The sequence below is a fragment of the Populus trichocarpa genome, chromosome 19, assembly GCF_000002775.5.
Source record: "Populus trichocarpa isolate Nisqually-1 chromosome 19, P.trichocarpa_v4.1, whole genome shotgun sequence".
Lineage (NCBI taxonomy): Eukaryota > Viridiplantae > Streptophyta > Magnoliopsida > Malpighiales > Salicaceae > Populus > Populus trichocarpa.
Genome location: NC_037303.2, coordinates 6,369,988 through 6,388,396, shown reverse-complemented (window position 1 = coordinate 6,388,396; position 18,409 = coordinate 6,369,988). Strand labels below are relative to the sequence as shown.

The 18,409-nt window shown below is 38.8% G+C and overlaps 1 long non-coding RNA gene across 1 annotated transcript; it reads left to right on the top strand.

The window, feature by feature from the left end:
* The first annotated feature begins 3,010 nt into the window (after positions 1 to 3,010).
* Positions 3,011 to 3,662, top strand: LOC127904777 (uncharacterized). The gene is made up of 2 exons (XR_008058220.1): positions 3,011 to 3,215; positions 3,317 to 3,662. It is a non-coding gene; the product is annotated as an uncharacterized LOC127904777 (long non-coding RNA).
* The last annotated feature ends 14,747 nt before the right edge of the window (positions 3,663 to 18,409 follow it).

The window sequence follows — 18,409 nt, the reverse complement described above, 5'->3', positions numbered from 1 at the left end:
TTTGGTGCTACAACTTCAGAAAGCTCTTGATTTCTCCAACTTGTATAACTCTGGCTGCATGACGATTCAAATCTGCTTCCTTCTTCCTTTTTTATTAACAGGGGCTTTTTCCAATCTTGTTGGATAAGCTCTATCTCTTCAAGGAATGGTTGATGCTTGAACAAACCTGTGAAATCTGCTAAACCCAGAGTCCTTGGTACATACTACATTCCACCCAACTGTCTTGCTACAAGTGCAGGTGCATAACTGATGTATCCGGTTACACCAATCAAGGGGACCCATGTCTTGCTTCCACAACTCATGGTGCAGATAGGGTCATTCATCCATGGTGCTTTCCATTTGAAGTTGCTTTGAGGTAGTGCAGCATACTTGTCTATCCAAACCGTCTCGTCCCAATTCTTCCAAGTTTCCTCTATGGTAACCTTTAATGGTCGGAGGTCAAACCACCAAAAATTATTGAAGATGTCCCTTGGCGTTTCAATATGACTAACAATCCATAAATACAAAATAGGGCTGCAACATCTCATGGCTCCTTTTCCATGCATTCTACAATGGTTAAGTGACAACATGGTTTCGGCCAAAATTGCTGAAGAAGGATTAATTCGGTCATGCTCATATTCTACAAAGACATTTGCGGCTTCTAAACTGATGACTCCAATTTCGGATGGAAATAATACTAGTCCAAAGATGGTGAAGGCCACTAACCTGTATCGTTCATCCCCCAACTTGCCTTCCTCAGCATTCTTCTTCATTATGGCTTCAATGACCTTCCATTTAAAACCCCCATCAACTACCCTGCATTGACTGATTTTTCCCAGGCCTAATAAATTGACTACCTCTGAAGCTGTGTCTTCAAATTTTCGTCTGAGGTAGATTTTTCTGCCGTTATTTGGAAAATCTAGGACCCTTTCATATTCCTCCAGGTAGGTGTCATACCAATGTTCCCGAAAGTAAAGCATCGATAACTAGGATCCCAAAAGTTCAGGAGGGCTTTGATTGCTGTCGCTTGTATGGGTAGCCTCATTAGTTGCGCTATTCTCCCATATCGCCGTTCAAAGAGAGTTTTGTCCACATATCCCATTATAGTCAACAATTTCCCTAAGTCATTTACCATGTGATTTATCTTGGAAATGCATGGCAACCTATTAGCATCGATTCTTGGACATTTTCCTTCAACTATTTGGTTCAACTCAGATTCTTGCCCAAACTCTTGGAAAGATAGGTACTTAGTCATGATTTCAGTTCAGAACCTGGAGTGATAAATTTAACATGATTAATTTGATGCAAATGAAAGTATATATATCGTAAAACAAAAAGGGTAGGTTAACTATCTAAGTCTCAAAAAGGGTCTCATATCTGTCCAGTGACGGTCTTCGTAAAGACAGTATGGGGGCGTTGCAAGGAATAGTTAAGGCACGTATGCCCACCATTACCAAGCAGGCACTCAGATATGAGTTGGGTGTTTCACGCATCTGAACCCCGACCGATAGTCATAGGGCAGATCGCTAATTCCCCTCCTAACTTAATAAGATTGTGTGTGCTTCCCAAAAATTAAAATATGTGATGCATGAGACAGTTCTATACAATGCATGAACATAAATGTACAGAAATTCAAACGTGTAATAAACAAATAAATAAAATAAGCTTATTAACAAAAAACACGCAAACCAAACAAAACACAATTATCAGACAAAAACAAAGCTTAGTCCACAAGGTCCCCAGTGGAGTCGCCATTCTGTCGCACGGGTGCGGCGTCGCAGCAAAAACATCCACCCTTAAAATCTTGTCTAAAATGGCAAATGTGTGGAGACAAGGAATTCTTGTCTTTTATTAGTGGAAAAATGGAATGGGAGTCGCCACCTAGTATTTTGGTCACTAGGAACCCTAACTGGTCTCAGAGATCGAGTACGGGGACTGGTTGCGTAAAGGGAAGGTATTAGCACCCCAAATACGCCCTACCTAAGGTAAGCTGCATTGTTTTATTGTCTGATAAAATCTAAGGTCATGTCGTGCTTTTTATTTGTTGGTCCGTCTATGGCTTAAGAAAAGTTCTCTTCGGTAAAGAGATCCTTATCTTATCGGGTAAAACCTAACCGGTCTAATGCCAACAAAGAAAATTTAATATCCGAAACACGTCTTACGTATAAGATCATAACCCAGATATTAAAAGAAAATAAAATGAAATTGTTTTAGAATTTTTGAAATATTGGCCTAGTTCTCGTGACTTTAATAAACTGGTTATTAAAGCCAAAATGCATGCTAATACATATTTTTTTGAAATTTTCTTTGTTGTATGAAAATACAATATGATTTTTTATTTTTTGAGAGACTTGGCCGTATGCATGAAAACAAAATATTTTTTTTATGTCTGGATGAAAACGTGGTATTTTAATACCGGATTTGTATCTTTACAGTATAAAAATACAAACCGGTATGATTAAAATGCAGTAAAAATTGGTGGAAAATCACATATATTTAAATAATTTTTTTGAAGAAAACAAAACATTTTTTTTTATGTCTGGACAAAACATGATATTTTAGTACCGGATTTGTATCTTTACAGTATAAAAATACAAACCAGTATTGATTAAAATGCAGTAAAAATTGGCGGAAAATCACAGATATTTAAATAATTTCTTTGAATATTTTTTTCATTTTTTATTTATTTTTTGTTTTTTATTTTTATTATTATTATTATTATTTTGATGGGCCCAACCCGACCCATATGGCTGGGCTGGACCCCAGCCAACCTGCGTAGCTGGGCTGGATTCAGCCAGCCCAGCATGGTCACTGGCCCATGCCAGTGACCATCTTCAAAAAGAAATTCCCTTGTTGGGACTTGAAACCGGGTCTCTTGGATGAGATCCGGGTAAGCTGACCATCTAGACTGCAAGGCATACTTTTAACTAATGGCACCATAATATTATTTAGGCTTACATGAACAGGGCGAAGGTAATTAAATTACCTTCGCTCTGTTAACCATCTTTGTTGCAGTGCGAGAATGAAAAAAGAAAACAAAACAGAGCATTGTAACTGGCGATTTCTGGTGTCGGTTTTCTTATATTTTCTTTCTATATTTTACATACTAACATGCATCATCTCATTTTGCAGGGAAACGGGGAAGGGCATCGAACATACCTGATTTTGAGAAGACGAAGGCGAAGACGATGGTGGTGCTGGGTTCTCTGCTTCACCGTGTCCTCTGTTTCTGTTCGGTTTGATTCCTCTGCTCTCCCTTTTGCTTTCTCAATATTTTTCTGCTCCCTCCTATTTCTTATGTTTTCCCCCTAAGCTGTTTCACTCTTATTTTTTTCAGTGTAGCCTCTCCTCTCTCTGCCTTTCTCTCCCTCCAGCGTTCGGTTCTTCTTCTGGCTTTTATAGCCAGAGGACGCGAGTGTTTTTGGTAAGCCAGCGTGCATCACGGTGGCGAGGGTTGTTAGCCGCGATACGCTCCCTTCTTGATTTGGAATCGGCTCCATTATCGCTGCCAACGTCTCCTTCCTTTATTATCACAGAATACCAGCTGTTGCAGACGATGAAATGGTGGAAACGGCGTCGCTTGGGTTTCTTTCGATTTGGCCATTGAATGTTTTGCAGTTTTGTAATCAAATCCCCAACAAAATTGTAACTGGATCCCTTAATGTTAGCGCCTTTTCTAGTTTGGTCCTTGGTCTCGGATTGTTTCAATTAAGTCCCTAATTGACCATCAAACTTTAATAATTATGCAATTAAACCCCTGATTTGGCCAAATCAACTCTTTCAAAATTATAATTGGACCCCATAACTTTAATTTCTTCCAATAAAAGCCTATGTTGACTTAAAACTCAATTTTCTTACCATCTAACCCTCTATAAATTCAATTAAACCTTAGATAAAATTTAATTGAGTTCATAAACATCTGATTTTAGACTTTTCTTCCTCAACTTGAATTTTCTTTGTCAACAAGGCTCTTATCTGTCAAAAATATACTGTTTTGTATTTTTGAACCTCTTCAACCAGTTCTGGCCTTTCTCGGTATTCCAGCATCCTTTTCTAGCTCCTATTATTTTTTGGATTTCTTCTTATATATATACATTTTTTGATATATATTTTTTTTGTATTTTCTCATTTTGTTTTGAACCAAAAAATGGGTAACAACAACATTTGAAATCTTTTACTTAAAAGAACTGTTTTTTACTCATGACTAAGTAGATCACTCCATCAATTGGAGAGAACTAAATCAAATCTAAACTTGACATATTTTTGCACACCACACTGGGGGCAAGAAGTGCACATAGGGGTACATAGTGAACCAAAGTCCAACATTAAAGGGAAATCATCATAAAAAACCTCTGAAGCACCTTTATGAAAATGATTGCATTGAAAGTTTTAGTTTTCATGAACAAAACCAAATTTTTTTTTTCTTAAAAATAATTACTAAAAATGGAAAAGGCCATTAAAACATCGACAAAAGTATACTACAAAGCAACGTTCAATGGAGCAAGAAAGGGCCCCATAAGGAACTAGAGATCTCTTTACCAAGCATAAGAAGGATAGGAAATATAGCGTGTGGAGCATAATCCAGTTCAAGAGGATAGGTCGGGCAAACAAACGGAAACAGGAGCTCGAAGAAAGGCTACAACGAAAAGGGGGACCTATGTTTCCAAAATAGGTAAACAAAAAACATGCATGCTATATTATCATAACACTAACCTGGCAGGAAAGGTGTGATGAAAGCCAAATAGTTCCAAGTTTTTAGGACTCGCTGAGATACAGAATCTCAGGTCAACGGAACTACGAAAAAGAATATGAATTGTGAACCAACGCTGCTTCATTCCTCGAGGTAAGATAATTTCTTTTGAAATTCAAAACGGGCAGGTCACTCAATATTGAGACCATATATATATATATATATAATAATAATAATAATAATAAATGGAGTTTTTCTTAAAAACTTAAGATGGGCCGGTCACCCGATATTGAAACCATTTTTTAGAAAAAACATGGAGTATTTATAAAAATCTTAAGTCGGGCAGGTCACTTGATATTGAGGCCATTGTTTAAAAAAAACATTGAATTTTTCTAAAAATTTTAAAATAGAAAGGTCATCCGATATTAAGACCATTTCCTAGAAAAAGCGTGGAGTTTTTCTAAAAAATATATATATAAAAAAATTCTCTTTAAAAGGGGTAGGTCTCCAGATTTTGAGACCCCTTTTAAAATCCTTTTCAAATTTCAAAATGGATAGGTCATCTGTTACAAAGAAACTATTTTCCATCTGGGTAGGTCACCCATTAGAATGAGACCATTCTCCATTTTTTTACCTGGGTAGGTCACCTATTATAATGAGGCCATTCTTCCCCCTGGGTAGGTCACCCATAAGAATGAGACCACTCTTCCCCTTTTCTACTTGGGTAGGTCACCCGTCACAATGAGACCACCATTTTTTTTCTAGGTAGGTCACCCATTAGAATGAGACCATTCTCCATCTTTTTTTTTACCTGGGTAGGTCACCCATTACAATGAGGTCGTTCTTCCCCTGGGTAGGTCACCCATAAGAATGAGACCACTCTTCCCCCTTTCCACTTGGGTAGGTCACCCGTCACAATGAGACCATTTTTTTTCTAGGTAGATCACCCATTAGAATGAGACCATTCTCCATCTTTTTTTTTACCTGAGTAGGTCACCCATTACAATGAGGCCATTCTTCCCTTGGGTAGGTCACCCATAAGAATGAGACCACTCTTCCCCCTTTCCACTTGGGTAGGTCAACCCATCACAATGAGACCATCATTTTTTTTCTGGGTAGGTCACCCATTAGAATGAGACCATTCTCCATCTTTTTTTACCTGGGTAGGTCACCCATTATAATGAGGCCATTCTTCCACTGGGTAGGTCACACCCATAAGAATGAGATCATTCTTCCCCCTTTCCACTTAGGTAGGTCACCCTTCACAATGAGACCATCATTTTTTTTCTGGGTAGGTCACCCATTAGAATGAGACCATTCTCCATCTTTTTTTTACTTGGGTAGGTCACCCGTTATAATGAGGCCATTCTTCCCCTAGGTAGGTCACCCATAAGAATGAGATCACTCTTCCCCTTTTCCACTTGGGTAGGTCACCCGTCATAATGAGACCACACACAAATTTTTGTATTGGTTATGGTTAAAGGAGATCGCTAGATGGGATATCAGGTTAACCCAACCACACACAAAGTTTAGCTCTGGTTAAAGGGAATTGCCAGATGGGATTTCAGGTTAACCGAGCTACACACCGACTTTGCTTCAGATTAAAGGAGATCGTCAGATGGGATCTCAGGTTAACCCAACCACACACAGAGTTTAGTTTTGGTTAAAGGGAATCGCCAGATGGGATTTCAGGCTGACAGAGCTACACACCAACTTTGCTTCGAATTAAAGGATCGCTAGATGGGATCTCAGGTTAACCCAACCACACACAGAGTTTAGCTTTGGTTAAAGGGAATCACCAGATGGGATTTCAGGTGGACAGAGCTACACACCAACTTTGCTTCGAATTAAAGGATCGCTAGATGGGATCTCAGGTTAACCCAACCACACACAGAGTTTAGCTTTGGTTAAAGGGAATCACTAGATGGGATTTCAGGTTGACCGAGCTACACATCAACTTTGCTTTGAATTAAAGGAGATCGCCAGATGGGATCTCAGGTTAACCCAACCACACACATAGTTTAGCTTTGGTTAAAGGGAATCGCCAGATGGGATTTCAGGTTGACCGAGTTACACACTGACTTTGCTTCAGGTTAAAGGAGATCGCCAGATGGGATCTTAGGTTAACCCAATCAAAAGGGCAAGTAGCCCGTGAAAATAGACCAGCGTGACTATGTGGGCAGGTCGCCCCTGAAAATAGACCAGGTTTGAGTGTGTGTTGGTAGGTTTCCCGTGAAAATAGACCAATTTTCTTTTAAAAAAAAAGGGGGGCAGGTCACCCATGATAACGAGACAATTTTCTTTTAAAAAGTGAAGTCCTTTGATGAGTGGATCACTCAGCTAGCAATGAATACTTTTTCTTTCTTTCTTTACAAGCTTACTATGCAAAACATTGAGGAGTTTTGCTTCGTAAGCATTGTAAAGAGGGGGCATCTGTTGCTACTCAATTTTTGACCCACGTTTTGATAAATTTTTCAAAAATAAAAAAAATTAAAAAATAATAAGGGTTTACGTGTGGCGATAACATAAAGCATCAGAGCTAATATTAAGGAAGCAATGTGTCAAGGAGATAATTATTGAATCATATATAATTACTGCAATATAAAATACCATAGATATATGATTTTATTCGTGCTGGTTATGGAAAAAATCACTGCAATATAAAATAACATATATATAGGATTTGTTGGTGCTGGTTATAGAAGACAATCTCTGCAATAATTATTGCAATATTTCTTTAAATAACACATGTAGAGATTTTCTATATAAGTGAACCTCCAGCCATATACACTGGGGGGCAGAAAACATATTTACAAGGGGGCAATTTTGCACAATTGAGAGTAATTATAAAGAAACCCTAAACCACAAAAAACCCTAAAAATCATAACCCTTTCTTCTCCCTCACTCGAGCCGCCGCTGACTTCATCTCTACCAAAAAGAAGCCGCAGCCTCCCCTCGGTTGGAATTTTTTTCTCCTCCACACCGTAGCCCCATTTTCTTCATCCTTGGCCGCTCCCTTTCCCCAGCCACAGCCTCTCGTTTTAGGATTTTTTGCCTTCATCCCCTGCACCTGAAAACCCCCGACTTTTTTTTTGTTTTCCCCTCAGCTGACCGAAAACTTCAGCCTTCCACCATCTCCTTCCCCCACAGACCAACCAAACCCAACTCCTCCCCAAGACAGCCCCAGCCATACTCTCCCCACTGTCTGCCTCTTAATCTCCAAAATCAAAGCCAACTCTCCCCATTTTTCAAGCCAATCGCCTCCTAGACCCGCACACACTGCCTCCTCTCCATTTCCCCTCTACATCGTCCTCTCCTTTCTCAGCCGACCTGCAGCCATCACAGACCGGACCAGCCACCAACAACAGCAAAGACGCAACACTTCCACAGAGCCAGCAACCCCTCCCCTCTCCATAGCGGCTCCACCATACGCGGGCGACAGTAGTGAAACAACAGCCCACAGACCCACCGTTGTCCCTTTCCCCAGCGGCGACACCCACAGCTCCAACCTCCAACACTCCTTCCACAACCGCCAAATCAGCCACCGAAGAAGGGAAGAACAACAAACCATAACTGAAAACAGACAAAAAAAAACAGATCCGAAAAGGAGAAAAGAAAAAGGATAAAATCAACTGTTTGCGGGCTTTTATTTGTGTTTTGCAGGTCACCGCCGGCGAGGAAGGCAAGAGGGGAGGAAACCGCTCCAGATCCCTCAGCTGCCCGGAATTTCTTGCGGCGGCGCGTGAACCAACGCGCCGCCAGTGGCGGCGGCGCGTGGAGAAGACGCGCCGCCACTGTTCCTGCATTCCCAGAAGTGTTCCTCTGCAATTCCTGAATATTTGGGGGTCTATTTTGCAATTTTTGAATTGTATATTATGTGTTTAGATTTGTTTAGATTTTATGTTATTTGTAATTATATATGGGTGTATGAGAAAAACATAATAAAAAGGGGATGTGTGTGTGTTTGTAGTTTTTTATGTATGTTATTAAATTATAAAATCAAAAAGACAAAAAAAATGAATTTACTTTTTTAATTTGGTGTATGGTCAAGTATCTCTAGGACAAATAAAATCATGTTGTATTTCTCGGGAAAATGTAAGAACATGTTTCAACATATATTCTGGGATTTAATAACTGATTTATTAAAGCCTTAAGAATTTGATTAATATGTGGTTTGTTGATTTTAATTGCGATTAACTGTGATGTGTGTGTATTTTGCAAAGAAAATATAAAAAATGTTTTTTGTGTGTTGCATATGGCCAATACCCTAACATGTTTTGAACGTTCTTTTTATATAAAAAAATATTGGAAGTTTTGAAAATGTGTTTTCGCATGGATTTCTTAAACACAAAAATTATTTTCTTGCATTTTTGGATTTTACAACATGTTTGTAAAACTCCAAAGGGTGTTGGTCAATATTCCAAAAAATATAAAAATCTTATTTTTTGGGGGGTGGATTCATCTATTATTCACCGTTAATGTTTGGATAAAGAAATCCTAAAGGGATGAATATCCAAACTATTATTGGGAATAACTTGTTATTATTCACTGTTAATATTTGGATAAAGAAACCTTAAGTGGTAAATATCCAAAATAATTATCTAGGAATAACAAGTCATCACACATCCTTGAAAGAAGCCTTAATTATAGTTGAGGACATTTCAATTTTTTACTCCACGGTTTACGAGCCGTGAGAGTATGAAATACTAAGGAAAAAATGAGCTTTAAAGCACATGGAATCTTCTTGGATTTCTATCTTAATAAATTTAATTTGAATCAAACACAGATTTTAAGAGATCTGCATTGGTTCTCCTTGGCACTTTGTAGACATATCTAAAGGTATGATCAATATTGGCTAAGGGTTCTTGCTTTTAGACTTTGAACCCAAATCCATTCATCATAGCAAACCTATCCTAGAAAACCTATTTAAGAGAACACCAACACCATAGCAATTATAAGGCAAACCAAACACCAAGCAGCTTACCTTAGGTAGGGCGTACTAGGGGTGCTAATACCTTCCCTTTACGCAACCAGTCCCTTGCCTTAGAATCTCTGAAAGACCAATTAGGTTTCCTAGTGACCATAATACTAGGTGGCGACTCCCTTATTCACAATAAAACAAAAAAATGACCCCGAAATCAATCGAGGATCGCCGCTTCGTCGCGAGGGTGCGACACACCTAATGCCTGAAGACCAACTGGTCTGGGAGTCATTAGCCAAAAGCTCGTTACATTGGTTAAAGATGCATTGTGTTTTAAGTTATATGTATATATATTTTTAAAAAACAAGAGAAAGAAAAAGAAAAGATAATAATCCCAACCCAAGAAAGTTTTCTTCCAATAAAAGCCCCATCATCTATGTTTTCATACATTGAGCACATAAAAAGAAAGGTTTATTAATATTTTTTTTAAGAGGTATTGAGCAAATATATAAATTTAATGAGAGTTTGTTTAACTGGATAGATTAATGGAACTTGAATGATGAATGCCTTGCTTTGTGGAACTTGCAAATTGTTTTTCTATTTTAATGCTTTGATTACTAGGGACTAGTAATAAGCTGGTTGGGGGGTGTGATTAGTACTTAAAAGTGTATTTTTATCAAGGTTGTATATCATCATTTTGCACTTGAAGTATCAATAACTCCTTAACTAAAGCATGTTTTATAATAACAAGTCTGATAATATAAGATACCTTTAATTTATGGTAAATGTCCATCTTAAATGCAGGCCTATCACATAAATCAAAGGATTGATTGATGAGTTGAACTACTAAAATTGAGAAGACAAAGAGAGGGTTCAGCTTAGAAAAGAGATGCTGGTTCAGTCCAAACTGGAACATTGTTCAGTCATTGGGTCATATCTTGAGCTGTAGATCTTGGATTTCAATTTGGTTTATATGGCTAGAACGCTAAGACATAGGCCTAAAACATTCATGGGAGTGCAAGACTCAATGCTGTTGTTTGGAAGTCCAAATCTTAGTAACAACGGAGAAGTCATAATCTGTCCTGCAGCCCATATCTCGAGTTCTAGAAGTCCAAATGCACGAATTCTTTTTTTTGTTGGAAATCTGAGAAAATTTCCTAGAACTTTCATGATTTAAGTCTGTTCAAATTATGACGTTATCAATGACGTTTTATTCAGACAAGAAGATAAGGATTGTTACCAAGTCAAGATGTGGCCACCCACTCAACAATTAGTCATCAAATCAATAGTTCCAAATTTTGGCCTATAAAAAGAGGCATTTGCCATGCATTTAGGCATCTTGGTTTTCAGATCAAGATCATGCTCTTGTTTTGTTTCTTTATATTTTTGTAATGCTTAAGTTTTGTTTATATTAATCTCTTGTTTATGCTTTTCATTTCCTTTCCTTTACTTACTTAACTTATATCTTATTTATGTTCTTATCTTGTTTATTTATGTTTCTCTTCCTCATTATGTTTAGCTAAGTTTATTATGTCAAGGTGAAAAGGTTACACTAATGGTGTAAGAATAAGTATAGTGTAAATTCAACATGGACTTTAATGTTTAATACTAACATGTTTTATATTTGTTAGCTTGTTCACTTTTAATACTTTGCTTATTAAATGGTTAATCTAGATTTATGTTGTATAACCCTTGGTACAACAAATACTTGACACTTTCATAGCCCACACCGTATGGTATAACCAACACCTGTGCTATGAAAGGAACTTGATTTGTTGTTAACATAAGTTATAATCATGAATGTCTGACAACATTTACAAGTATTAGTATTATTCGAATGAGATAACTAATGTAATCATGTTAACAATTTATAATATAATTGGAATCTCCTTTGTGTGTGGTTTCCAGTTGAATAATAAGAGTTTATACTATACTTGTTTGAAATACCATTAGTGGATCCTCTAACCTTGACAATTGTTTTTATCATTATTTAATCCTTATATCAATATCACATCTCAAATCTCTCTTTATTACTATTATTATTATTATTATTATTATTATTATTATTATTATTATTATTATTATTATTATCATTGTTGTTGTTGTTGTTGTTGTTGTTGTTGTTGTTGTTGTTGTTGTATTATTGTTATTTATAATTTATATAGTTAGCCTCCCTGTGGTTCGACCCCGGTCTTGCCGGGTTATTTATTACTTCGATACTCCTACACTTGGGAGAAGACATAAATCTTTTGGTCGTGTCAAGGTTCTTCTCCGATTTCGCTAACATTACAAATTTTAATAAAAAATTCATAACTCTCATTTCGACTTCCACCATACCTTTAAATTTATTTATGGAGCTTATTCTCTCCCTTACATATCGCATTTATTATTATTGTTTCTACTATATATTCATTTATTTTCATATTGAGTCTTCATTACTCATCGAGGTCTTTCCTTTTTTTTTCTTTTTTTTTTTACTACGATCCTATGTTTATACGGGGGTTTACAGATGTGTTGGTACTAGAAATGGGGATGTTACAAGTTTCTATTAGGTGTTTTTTTACCTTGAAAACACCAAAACAAAAATCTAAGCTTGAGAACAATGGCATGTTTCCAAATAAAATTGAACTAGAACAGTGGCGAAGCTGGAGGAGGAGGAGGAGGCGGAGCCTGGTTGTTCCCGTGAGCATACGACCAAAAAGAGAGCGCACATGTACCACCCATCTATGATTTAATGTCCATGACTATCTGGCGGAGTTGTTCATAATCCGCCGAGAGTTGCTGATATTGTTGTTTTAAGGACACGAATTCATCAGACTGGGTGCTCGATACTGATTGGTAGCTCCCAACGGTTGAGACACTACGGGTCGCCCACAAGTTATCGGTTGTGGTGTTGGATAGTACGTACACCTGATTTTTATTAGGTCCACCAGATGATCCTTTCTACATCCACAAATCCAGATCGAAATCCAGGTGGGTTGAAGGATCGTCCTTGTATCTCTCCCTCAACCAGCTATTATATGTCTCCTGAAAATTAAAAAAAGAAACCATCATATTCAATTCAAGAAAATAATAAGTTACAAAATAAAACGGTTGAACGAACATATCATGAAGGGTTGAGCGCGATTGTCGACGAACTGTTGCACCCCTTTTTGGTGGTCTTCACTTCGCATGTGCGTCTTCACAAACAACTCCATTAGGCTCGACTCACGTCCAAGAGACGTAGTCTATAAGAAAACAAATGTTGCAAGTTAAATATATTTATAAATAACAACAAATAAATTAACGATAGATTTCATTAAAATTAATCTTACCATCCGCTTTGCATGTGCAGTGAACGGAATGGAGTCGCTGGTGTGCGTGATCACCGAACCATGAATTTGCCAGTTCCGATTATCGGTACCAGACTGTTAGCGTCGTGTGAACCGCTCAGACATCACGTGCTGGATATGTTGCGGCCATATATTTTCTAGGATTTATGGTAGCCTGAAATCCCTCCAAACCATCACGTCATTCCAGCCTTATCGACCGTTATCTCTAGCATTTTTTTTGCCTTTTTCTAAGCTTTATACCAAAAATCACGCAACCTACTTCCATAATGACAAATTAGATTTTAAAACATATTTTTTTTAAAAAAATTATCATATTGTTTTCTATGTTACCTAGTTGCCGCGTGATTCTCTCACACCCTCCTCACAACATTGTCATGTGCACTATCCCACTCGAATTTGTGTTGTGTATAAATAATTTATTTAAAAATAAATAAAATTAAAAGTTAACACCAACCTCAAATCTTCAAAACCATGCATCAATATAAGGTCTCCAATCAGGATTTTCTGGAAACCTGACTTCATTGAAATAATGGAATCTCCATCGACAATTTAAACGCCGATGTTATTACTCGGGCGTGAACCTGAAAATAAATAAAATTAATGAAATATTAATTAGTTGTTCACAAATTATGTTATAAGTAAAATTAAAAAAAAAAACTAAAACATACTTACATTGAAAGGTCATCCTTCCAATGTGCCTCATACTTGCGGGTGAATTGACCCTGCTGTGAAGGCACACCGCCTTTGCGCTGTGAAACTGAGCTGGACGAGACAACATCGCAAGTCGGCGCAGGTGCCTCTTCTTGATCGGCACTTAAGGACAAGTCATCCTCGCTGCTAGAAGAACTAGGTTATGAGTTAAGGTTACCGGAGGGAAGCTTAGTGCATCCTTACTTAAAAAGAAGATTGGAGACGAAGCAGTAATAACTTCTAGATTGCTGGTGTGAGATAAAGAAGGAAGAATGCAAATCGTTCTTGTAGTTGTGCTGGATAGGAAATTGATGAAGAAAGGCAACTAGGCAGTGATAGTAGGTTTGATTCAGTGGTCCAATCTCTTTCCAGAAGATGCAACATGGGAGGATCTTGAAGAACTTTGAAAGCAATTTCCAGAGTACAATACGCAGCTCATGGCTAGAATAACTGAGCGTTCTTGTGGATCAGAATGCATTTAAGGAGGGAGTATTGTTACAACTTCATTGTTACAGTTTCAGTGACGGTTCAAATGCTAGCTGGCAGTCGACATTGATACACGTGTTAAGAAGTTGTTAGAGTTGGTTAGCAACAGAATAAATCGTGTAATGCATGTTAGAGGAGTCTATAACTGCTGTCATATAATAAAGTGACATAATCTTTTAAACTTAATGAGATTGTGTAGGCGTCGTCGTCATCCCCATACATAACATCGGTAACTCCAGCAAGGTTAACAATATGTCGAAGAAGAAGCATTGGAGCATTAGGTGGCCTCATGCAATCTTAATTGATGTCCTTCCATCCATTTGCGACCATCTTTTGTATCTCTTCAATTGCTTTCTTGTCCGAGACATCATATTGTTTCTAAAACCATTCAACACCGGATACACAGTCTCCCCTCTTTTTTTCCTTGAATAGCACGTGTAGAGATTTCCTTGAATAGCCATAATAAAAAGGAGGAGGAGAAAATTTACATAGGACAGTTTTTAAAGAGAGAAATTTAGGGCAACCACAAAAAAACCTAAACCTAATTTTTTTTCTCCCGGCTGAAACCAAGCCGCCGCCGCCGCCGCCGCCATCTTTCTATTTTTTTTGTCCTCTCTAAGCCAGCCACCAGCGAGCCCCTCCATTTCTCCATCTCAGCCACTGCAACCCCACAGAGACCTGACCATAGCACCAACACTCCCTTCTCCCCGATTCCAGCCTTTTCCCTTTGGTTTCTTCTTCCCCTAAGCTGCCACCCGAACAAGAGTTCCCTATCTTCTCCCTCACCAACCTTCCCCTCTCTCGGCCACTCCATTCTTTCCCCCCACATATCCATAACCCCAGGATAGATTTTCCTCTCTTCCCCCGATCGTTTCCTTCATCTCCTCCTTCCAGCGGCGGTTTCTCCACCTCGACACAGCCAAGCCAACCCCTCATCTCTCTTCGAAACCCGAGTAGACCCGACTTCCCTCTTCCAGTCGCCACACCAACACCCACCGATCTGTCCTTTCCTAGGCCTCAACACAGTCAGCAACCTTTCCATCCCCAGCAAACCCAGCTCGTCGCCTCCCACAACGGCCCAAACACGGCAGACCATACAGAACCCGCTGACCGAACAACCACTCCCATCTCAACAGCAGCTTCAGCGGCCACGTGCACAACAGCAGGGCCAGCCCCATAGCTACCCCAAACGCCCGATCTGACTTTGGAAGAGAGTAAAACAAACTGGGAGGAAGACAACAGAAAACAGATCTAAAAAGGGAAGAAAGAAAAAAAAATTGATTGTTTGTGTTGTTTGTTTGGCTTTGCAGGTGATGTTGTTTCTCACCGCCGGCGAGGAAGGGAAGAGGAGAAGAAGCCAGGCCAGATCCACCAGTTTCCAGGTGTTCCCTGTGGAGGCACGTGAACCCATGCGCCACCACTGTTCCGGTGGTGCAGAAAGGCCTTCCCTGTAAATTCCAGATTGTTTTTGGGCTATTTTGTAATTTTTTATTTGTGTGATGTGTTGTTTGTTTTATTTTAAATTTTTGTTATTCGTAATTTACATACGGGTGTATGAGAAAAACATAATAAAAAGGAATGTGTGTGTGTTTGTACTTTTTTTTATGTATGTTATTGAATTATAAAATCAAAAAGACAAAAAAACTTAATGTTTTAATTTGCATATGATCAAGTATTTTAGGGACAAATAAAATCATGTTGTATTTCCTGTGAAAATGTAAGAATATGTTTCTACATATTTTTTGGGATTTAATAACTGATTTATTAAAGCCTTAAGAATTTGACTAATATGTGGTTTGTTGACTTTAATTGCGATTAATTGTGATGTTTGTGTTTTGGACAAAGAAAATATAAAAAATGGTTTTTTGTGTGTTGCGTACGGCTAATACCCTGATATATTTTCAATTTTCTCTTTTAAAAAGAAACAAATATTTGAAGTTTAAAAGAAAATGTGTTTTAGCATGGATTTTTTAAACACACAAAAAAAATTATTTTCTTGCATTCTAGATTTTACAACATGTTTGTAAAACTTCAAAGGATGTTGGCCAATATTCCAAAAAATACAAAAATATTATTTTTTGTAGAATTCATCTATTATTCACTGTCATAACCCATTTTTGGGTCACCCCCAAATCTTTTTTCCTTTTCTAAAAAAAAAAAAAAACAAAAAAAAAATTGCACGGTGCCGTTTTGAACGGCACGGTGCAGCTTCTTCTCCCCTGCAAATGCAGAGACAGGGGAGAAGATGATTTTTGAAACTTTTCCCGCTATTCTTCCTTCTCTCTCCTCCCACTTGCCCACAAAACCAGGACACAACCCATACCCCCCACCATGACGAAAAGAAGGCCATGCCCTGCAGCAGCTGCACAGGAGCCATCCCACGCCACCATGCCCTGCACTTGGACAGGGTATGGTGCCTCTCCCTCGGCTGCCTATAAATACAGGGGAGAGCACAAGTGCAGGGGGGGATTTTTTTTGAGAAGGAGAGGAACAAACCGGGGGGGAATTTTTTGGAGAGCAGAGGGAAGCAAGCTGCAGAAACAAAAAAAAAAGGGGAAACCAGAGGGGGCAAAATTTTTGAGAAACGAACTTGAAGGGAGAAACAAATTTGAGAAAGGAGACAGGGGAGGTTTACAAAGAAGCAGAAACAGAGGGGGGGGTTTTCGGGTCCAAAGTTAGAAAACAAAATCATCCTTTTCGGGTTCCCAGCAGCTGCTCCTCTCTCTCCACCGTGGCCTTCGGCCACCACCATCCAGCACCGCCATTCCGCCACCATCGGCGCTGTCACCAGCAGCAACAGAGGAGAAACCGAAACAAAACAGAGAAGGAGAAAGAACAAGAGAGAGAGCAGAAACAGAGAGGAAGCAAAGGAGAGAAAGGAGAAGAACCACCGGCTGCTGCCCTCATAGCCACCACCAGCGCCACCCCAGAGCCACTGCCAGCTGCTGCCGTCCTCCCCGTCATTGGTAACAGCCCCTGCACCGTGAGAAATAGAAGAAGAAACCCTGAAAAAACAGAAACAGAGGAAGAAGAAGCAGCGAAGCAGAGGAGAAGAAGAACCACTGTTGCACCTCCATAAGCGCCTCCACCGTTCCTCCCAGCAGCACCGCCAACGACAGCAGCTCCACCATCGTCAGAGACCGAAGAAGGAGCAGCAGAAGTGAGAGCAACAGGAGAACAGAAACAGACAGGAAAAGGAAGCACGCAGGAGAAGAGGAAGAACCACCGTCCTCAGCCGTGACCCGCCGCCACCACCACCGGAGACAGCCACCACGCTCCCTCACTCCAGGTAATCTCCTCCCTCCTCTGCTGAGTTCACCATTTGCATGCAGAACGTGAGCAATTCACGTTCTGCAGCAAAGTGGAAAATAATTAGCTGGTTACTGTGCTGCGCACAGTAACCAGCTAATTATATATATAACGGGTTGCTGTGCTCTTTTGATTTTTTTGGGGCTGGAACATCAACCCAGCCCACGCGGCTGGGCTGAGTCCAGCCCACAGTATATGGGCCGGGTCAGGCCCAGCCCAGAATGGTTGGGCCAGGTCCGGCCTAGTTTTTTTTTTAAAAAAAAAAATTAAAAAATATTTTTTGGAATTTTACAATTTTCCCGTGTATTTTTTATGTCATTTTGATTAACATCAAGCAGTATTTTTATGTTGCTAAAAATACAAAATTGAATATTAAAATACCCGGTTTTCGTCAAAACTTCCAAAATACAAAAAACTTTGAAAAAAAGAAAAAAATGTTTTTGTGCATACGACCAAATGTCTCAAAAGCTAAAAGATCATAGTGTTTTTTTTATACACCAAAAAATAATGTTTTAGCATGTATTTTGGCTTTAATAACTAGTTTATTAAAGTCAAGAGAACATTGGCCAAAATTTCAAAAAAAAAACAACAAAAAAAACTTATTTTGTTTGTCTTTTAGTATTCGGGGTACGATATTACATGTAATACGTATTTTGAATATTAAATTTATTTATTCCAAACGTTAAAACGGTTAGGTTCTACCCTATTAAGATAAGAACCTCCTTATTGAGGAGGGCTTTTCTTGAATCTTAGACAGACAGGACCAACAATTAGAAAACACGACCAAGCCTTAGATTTTGATCAGACAAATAAAACAATGCAGCTTACCTTAGGTAGGGCGTATTTGGGGTGCTAATACCTTCCCTTTGCGCAATCAGTCTCCGTACCCGATCTCTGAGACCAGTTAGGGTTCCTAGTGACCATAATACTAGGTGGCGACTCCCATTCTATTTTTTCCACCGCTAAGAGACAAAGAATTCCTTGTCTCCCCGTATTTTTCCA